This window comes from Schistocerca serialis, chromosome 6, assembly GCF_023864345.2.
Source record: "Schistocerca serialis cubense isolate TAMUIC-IGC-003099 chromosome 6, iqSchSeri2.2, whole genome shotgun sequence".
Classification (NCBI taxonomy): domain Eukaryota; kingdom Metazoa; phylum Arthropoda; class Insecta; order Orthoptera; family Acrididae; genus Schistocerca; species Schistocerca serialis.
In genome coordinates this window covers 596249587-596256985 of record NC_064643.1, presented here as the reverse complement: position 1 = coordinate 596256985, position 7399 = coordinate 596249587, and positions in this window count along the sequence as shown.

The following is a 7399-nucleotide window of genomic DNA, read 5'->3' as shown; positions in this document are numbered from 1 at the left end:
GTTAAATATGTTTGAGAACGTTTTGCGCAGAACCGCTGTATGGGTAGATCTTCGTGCTTGGTTCCCACTGGAGCTAGAAACATGGGCTAATAAGTTTTTGGTTTAGCCCGGACCAGCGGCCATTCGAACGTGTGTCTACAGTACTTTAACCCAGGCAAACTTGAAAATCAGTTAATTTCTTTTGCGAATGATGTTAACGAGGCTGAAATTAACACTCAGCTAATGGCATCATTTGTATGTACACTGTTCGAATGTTACATGCAAAAAATACTTTTTTTCTGGGAGGTTTTTGAACCGCGCCACTTCTATACTTTAAACTTGTCGTAATTAGTTCAAACTTTGCGCTAAGATAGATAAATGGATACACTCAAAACTTTTTTTTTTATCCAATACTCTTTTCCCGTTGTCGAGATACGACGGTTTGAAGTCGAGGTAAACTGTTGCGCGTGAAATTCACACTTACATGAACCGAATGCGTGGGAACGGTTTAAAGTGATTCAGATAAATAAAAAATGCTTTCTTACGATAAAACTGAGAACTTGCTTTCGAAAATCTAGCTTCGTTCGGATTTTATGTGTAAATACCACATGTTTTGTGAGGTTTTTTTTTTACGCTGGCCACTTCTATCTTTCAAGTTTGTGAGAATCGGTTCAATAAGACGGTAGGCAAATACTTGTAGTTAATGGTCGTTCTGCTGTTTTGCGAAATGTATATCAGTTGCCATGATACAAGCAATGTGCTTCGAAAGACAATAAAAAAACCTATCCCAGATCAATGGTCCCCCGAGTCAGCAAAAATCTACTTCGGTTGCCAAGCTATCGCGGCCCAACGTGAAAATTATGGTAGAGCAAAAGTTGGGAACCAGAATGAAAAATGCTCCATCATAGCACATAAAAGCGAATATGCCTGGGGCAGAATGAGCGATGTAAAAGAAGGAAACTAGGTTTTAGACTTATCTGGAAATTTCGAAGACATTTGGATCAAAACATCTTGACATATTCGTGCTTTTTTTACGAGTTAATCCCTATTCTCCAAGCGTAGTCACCTCTCCCTAGCAGCAAGATGATGGCGCACACTGCATCTTGCAATTTGTGGACTCAAGTCCGTGATCCTGTGCCCAAAATCCAAACGAATCGCCCGCCGTAGTAAACAAGATATTATATCATATGGCTGAAGACCATACATGTGATAGTTAAGAAAAAAAATTGGGGGGGGGGGGGATAAAGTTTCTGGAGGTGGAATTGTTCCTGAGGGGGCGAGGGTCGGTAAGACAGCATGCAGCTTGATACTCTGCTTCACACGATGTATTACATTTCATGATGTGCATACTAATAATAACAAATAAAAGTGTGCAAATACGTGAAGATATTGTGATTTAAATGCCTCTGAAGCTGCCAGAAAAGTCGGAAATCTATTTCCCTTCTTTTACATACATTCATCACTCTGCCAAAGACATATTCGCCTTCTTTATGCAATGAGAGGACCATTTTTCATTGTGTTCCTGCTATATGTAGCACCAAAATCCGCTGCACATTTTTCAAAATGAGATACAGAGCTCTCTGTTAAGGTGTTCCCAACACTAAATGAAAGTGTGATGAAATAGTTTGTTATATTTGAGGTCTGTTTCCCAGTTCACTTAGTTTCGTATCAATTACTTTAAAGCACTGTAGCTCAAATAGTTTTACTCCAGGCCTCAGTTGGCAAAAATCGGAATAAATCAGTCAAACAGCATATTTGCTTCAACACACGATCGCCACCCTTTAATATCCCACATTACTGCAGCGAAGTACCAGCAAAAAATCCATTGTCGAAAATAAGCTAACTGTGTATGCGGCAGTTATAAGAACAAAGCGCACTATTGACACACAGCCCAGCTGTTCAGAAGTAGTTATTTCTTCATGAAATTACACTGTGTGTGGCAACAGCATGAGTAGTAGGGTGATGGCGGTACTGGGACAATTTATATCAAATTGACATCACATTAATTATGCAAATTAATTAAACTGATCAATTAATTACCCCCCACCCCCTGATGACATCATGGATTGTGCCCAGCCGGCACATGGGTCCTTCCTCCATCCCTCTGGAAAATACAGACCTCTCACCCACCCCTTCCTCCTACCCCACTCCCACTCCCCTCCCCACTGTCCAGAAAAATGGCAGGAAACTTGCTCAGTCTGTATTGAGCTACTGGACTGAGAGGATCAATATAGTATTTATTTAAACCATTTCACCCTGTTTATTTATTTACTTCAACAATTTTAGGGACAGTTTTCACACTCACTATCAAGTATTGCTGGAATATCTTTATGTTCTCATAATACTGATGTTTCTTTAAACTATTTGTGGGAATATTCTTTACTTATAAAATTATGAAACACGATACCTTGGGAACCCCTCTTTGAGTGCACCTCAAACAGGTTTCGACATGCATACTTGAATACAACTCTACTATTGGCTAAAATAGAATTGGTGAAGGTACTTAAACCACTACCAAACCATTATCGATCTCAGTTATCGCTTGTGGTTGTGTTCGCTTGTGTCAGCAAGTCTCATGTATCCTCTGCCTGTGTCTCGTTGCCAGTTTTCTGAGAAAAAATGAAACATAGCAGCAGCAGTATCAACGAGAGCAGTGCCAACAAATGGTGTGGAGAGTCGAAAGACACTGGGTTACCCTGTAAGGAGTCATTCAAAAGTGACTTTCGTAACATGTGTTCATAAATGACTTTCATAGTATGTGCTAATTTTTTTCGTTGTTGCAGCATTTTTGCACAAGATCTTAGCTGACTTCGATCAACATCTGGAGGCTGAAAGACAGCAGAGGCAGTCTCCAGCAGTAGCTGAGGCAGCAGCACATCAAGAACACAAGTACATATATTTTTTTCGTGCTTTTTTGCTGTTGAACATAGTTTATAATTTGATCATTTACTTAGTATGTTCTTGTCTGAGCTATATATTGTATGCTATAGATGAACCTATGAAGCAACATCAAATGATCTGGGAAGGGTGCGTGCTGAGGATGAGGGCCAGGAGCCAACACATCCATCTTGTAAGTAGTGAGTTTATACATTTTTTCGTACATTTGTGTATAAGTTTTAAAATCATTATTTTGTTGTTGTAATGATTCTATAGATTTTGTTCATAGATTATTGTATAAGTTTTAAAACCAATGTCTTGCTGTAGGCGATTTCAGAAAGTTAGATCGATGGGTCCATGTTGATTCTGATGAGGATGAGACACCAGAATGGGTCAGGGGAATGGCGGTGGACCTGGTGCTGTTAGAGGAGGAGGAGAACATACCTGAGGGGGTGGGAGATATTCTTCATGAAATGGATGAAGTGCTCCTGCCATGCATCCAGAGCAGGAAAGGTCATACACAAAATCTGTATTCTTTTTGAAACTTCCTGGTACATTAAAACTGTGTGCCAGACTGAAACTCGAATTTGGGACCTATGCCTCGACAGTTCAAGTCTTGGTCCAGCACACAGCTTCAATCTGTCAGGAAGTTTCATATCAGTGCACACTCTGCTGCAGAGTGAAGATTTCCTTCTGTATTCTTCTTCTTCTTCTCTCTGGAAGGCTGCACTTAATTTTCGTTATTCTCTCTCTCTGCCAAGCGGTGCCACAGCTCGCATTGACTAGGGTTGCAGGGATGATGGTGGGCAAACCAATGGCTGTGAAGTGCTGCCTGAAGAAGCATGTGTAGCCGTGCAAGGCACCTGTAGTCCCAGAGCAGGAAGCTGGTGTAGTTATGGCTGCGGCTGCAGCTGCCACTCAGCCCACTCCCAGTGCTGACCCAGCGCCACCTCCACTCTGGCATTCCTGGACAGGTCATCAGGAAGAGCAACAGCCATCCACCTCTCAGGCTAGTGGGTCAGGTCTGCAACAACAGCAGCAGCAAGAACTGTCACCACTGCCAAGCTGCTCTCACTGGCTTGACCCAGTAGTGTCACCTCCTCCTCCATTATAGCATCCCCACCAGGGTTGGCATCAACAAAAGGTATGTGTGCACTTAGTGCATACCCCTTTACTCCTCATTGGTTTCATCATCAACAGGATTGACATCCACACCTTCTAGTAGCAGTACTAGTAGTAATGATAATACTATGGCTAGTAGTAATTCTCTCTCCCATCCTTTTAGTGGAGGACATTAGGTCAGTGGCGTCATTTCGCCATTAGAATACTGCGCAGTTGCTAAGGCCTTTAAGGGCCGAACCTCTTTCACAAGAACTGAGAAACTAGCAGGAGGGCACCGAGAGCCAGCCAGGTTTCTGGAAGTGTGCCTTCCTGTGCTGGAAGTAGAGCTCCTTCAAGTCCTCAGTTATCTGTGGTATCCCACCATCATATCCCCCTCCCCCCCCCCCCCTCCCACCAAACAGCAAGGTGACACTGAGGAAAAAAGTCTTCATTACATTTTGGGGATAATGGCGTCATATTGCGGAGCACATGGCGTGATATTGCGGAGCACATCAATTGTCAAGTGGTTTCATGAGTCCATCATGAGAGCTAAACTGGCCTGATTTTCCGAGATGGAATTAAGGGGAGCAGGTAAAGCACTCAGCCAAATGCTACACCTCGACATCCATATACATGCCTGTGATCCAGTAAATGGAGTATCTAGCTATATAGAGCTACCTAAAGATAGAGCTGATCAGAATACATGTTAATGTTCAAAATAAAGACGATGAGGCTTGTTTTGCATGGTCAATCCTGGCTTGTGAGAGAAATTATACGGTGCATTCAGAGCACAAATCTCTATTCAGTAAATACCTTGATATTCATAGGTGTTATAACTTTGATGGTATCGAGTTCCCCATTGAACTCCAGGACATACCTAAATTTGAGGCACAGAATACCGGTACATTGGTTCATGCTCGCAAGTCTGATGAGCATAACAAGCGTACATTCATCAGCTACCTCCATTTCTCAAAATTTGCTGGTGAGTATTAGATGCATGTAAACACGCTCTTATTCTCCAATGAGAACAATAAAGACAAAGGCAATTACGATTATTTTGGATCAAACGCTTCTATTCTCCCACTTGAGTAAACATGAACGTAAAAGCATATTTGCCTAAGGTGCCTCAATGCCTTTTCAACAAGTGAGTTATTCACAAAGCATCTAGAAGATTGCGTTTCCAGGGACCCAGTATATGTTATTATGTCTACTGAGGAAGACAAATTCATAAAGTTTAAAAATGCTTACCATCAGAAGCGATGCTCTTTTGTGGTGTATGCCGACTTTGAATGCCTCCTCACCCCTGTGACCCTCTGTGAAGGTGACCCTACGTCTTCACATACCACCTTTACAGAAAAACACGTACCATATCCGACTGCTTCCCTAATTATATCATCCTATGTTCAAGTTTTAATAGCTGTTGGGGATAATCCTGCGGTTTGGCTTGTCACTGAGCTTGAAAAACTTTCATGGGAGGTTGATAAGCATTACAGTGACAATGTTCCCATGACCAAATCTAAGGAGAATGAAGATTTGTGCAATAACGTGGTTGACTGCCGTATTTGTGGACTTCTGATATATAGGAAAGTGGGAACTCCTCTTAGGAATCCCTCTCATCTCACAGGGAAGTTATATGGCGCAGGTGCCACCCACAGGTGGATTAAGAGTGTGTGTCATGTGGCATTGAGAGCCCCCTCTATCGATGATTATTTACAGTGTCTGTGCAGCAGTGTCCACAGTTCTCTGCCACAATCATAACACATGATGCTGCAGACTAGAACTTGTCCAATAGGACACAAGGTGTACACTGTGCTGCAATCTAAAGTCGGCTTGTAATCTCATGACAATAACAAGATCATTTGTGATGATGGGATTGAAACTCTCCTTTGCTCGCACTATGCACTTGTTGAGAAAGCTTGGAGGGGGGAGAGGGGCCTCTGATTGAGTGAGAGGGAGAGAATGAAAGAGAGTGAGAATGAGAGAGAGTGTATGTGAAAAATAGTATGACCCTTACATCATAGTGAAAATAATTGTGTGTGTGTGTGTGTGTGTGTGTGTGTGTGTGTGTGTGTGTGTGTGTTTGTGGGTGGGAGGGGTGGGGGGAGGTTCGGCGGGTGGTTGGGTGGGCATGGGTGAGTGATGTAAATATTTATTTATTTATGCACACAATATGTGTGTGCTGGGAAAAACGCTAAAAAGTTATAGAAAGGCATAAAGAGAAGTATTTCAGTATCTCTGTTGCTTGTCGTCTAAATATTTATACATACTTTGTGTACTGTGTACGTGTACAAATGTATCTCTGCATAATGTGGATTATGTAAATAGAATAGTTTTTAAGTTACACCTACCACTAGCCATCCAGTCCAATTAGTTTTTAAGTGTAGATGTCTATAGATCCACCCATTTCATTGTAAATTATTTCGTCTGTTTGGGAGGGGGGGGGGGGAGGAATGTACAGATCGATTTCATTTCATTTGTAAATTTTTTATTACTTTGTCTGTTTGTGTGGAAAAGTGAATATCTATCCAGTTCATTTGAAAACAAAAAGGAAAGCAAAATTCATGTCTTTTGTTGGATCTTCCCAGTCCATCGTGAAAATTTACTACTGCATCTGTTTGGGTGGACCTGTAGGTCCATCCAGTTCATTGTAAATTGGATGAATTTCTTTAGTATTGGTATTAGTGTAAGAAGAAAGTACCTCTGCATTAATTATAGTCCTTTGTATCTGTGATGTGAACCTAAATGTTTCAAACAGTATCACTTTGAATCTCTGATGTGTATCAAAATATTTCAGTCTGTGATACTCTGAATCTGTGATGTGTACCAAAAGAACTCTGCCTGTAAAATATTTCAAACATCTGTGATCTGAACCAAAAATCTGTCTGTAAAATATTTCAAATAGCTGTGATGTGAACCAAAAGAACTATCAAAAAAACTTTTGCATCAACCACAGTCCCCAGAACTCCTAAAGATAGACGTTGACTGTGGATATTGCATCACAGACATAGTCGCTAAACCCGCCCAAAGATGTAAACAAGCTTACATGAGCAGTACCTAAAAGACGGAGGGTGTCCGACAGCCGATCAGTTCCAGTCATTCCACCACAAAGGAGGTACACATGTTGTCTGTAGTTCAACCACGCCTAGACAGTCAATATCGCGGTTCGATCGCGTCTGCATTGTTACTTTGTGGTAGGAAGGGTTCTCAACAAGGGAAGTGTCCAGGCGTCTCAGAGTGAACCAAAGTGATGTTGTTCAGACATGGAGGAGATACAGAGAGACAGGAACTGTCAATGACATGCCTCACTCAGGCCGCCCAATGGCTACTACTAGAGTGGATGACCGCTACCTACGGATTATGGCTCAGAGGAACCCTCACAGCAACGCCACCATGTTGAATAATGCTTTTTGTGCAGCCACAGGACGTCGTGTTATGACTCAAA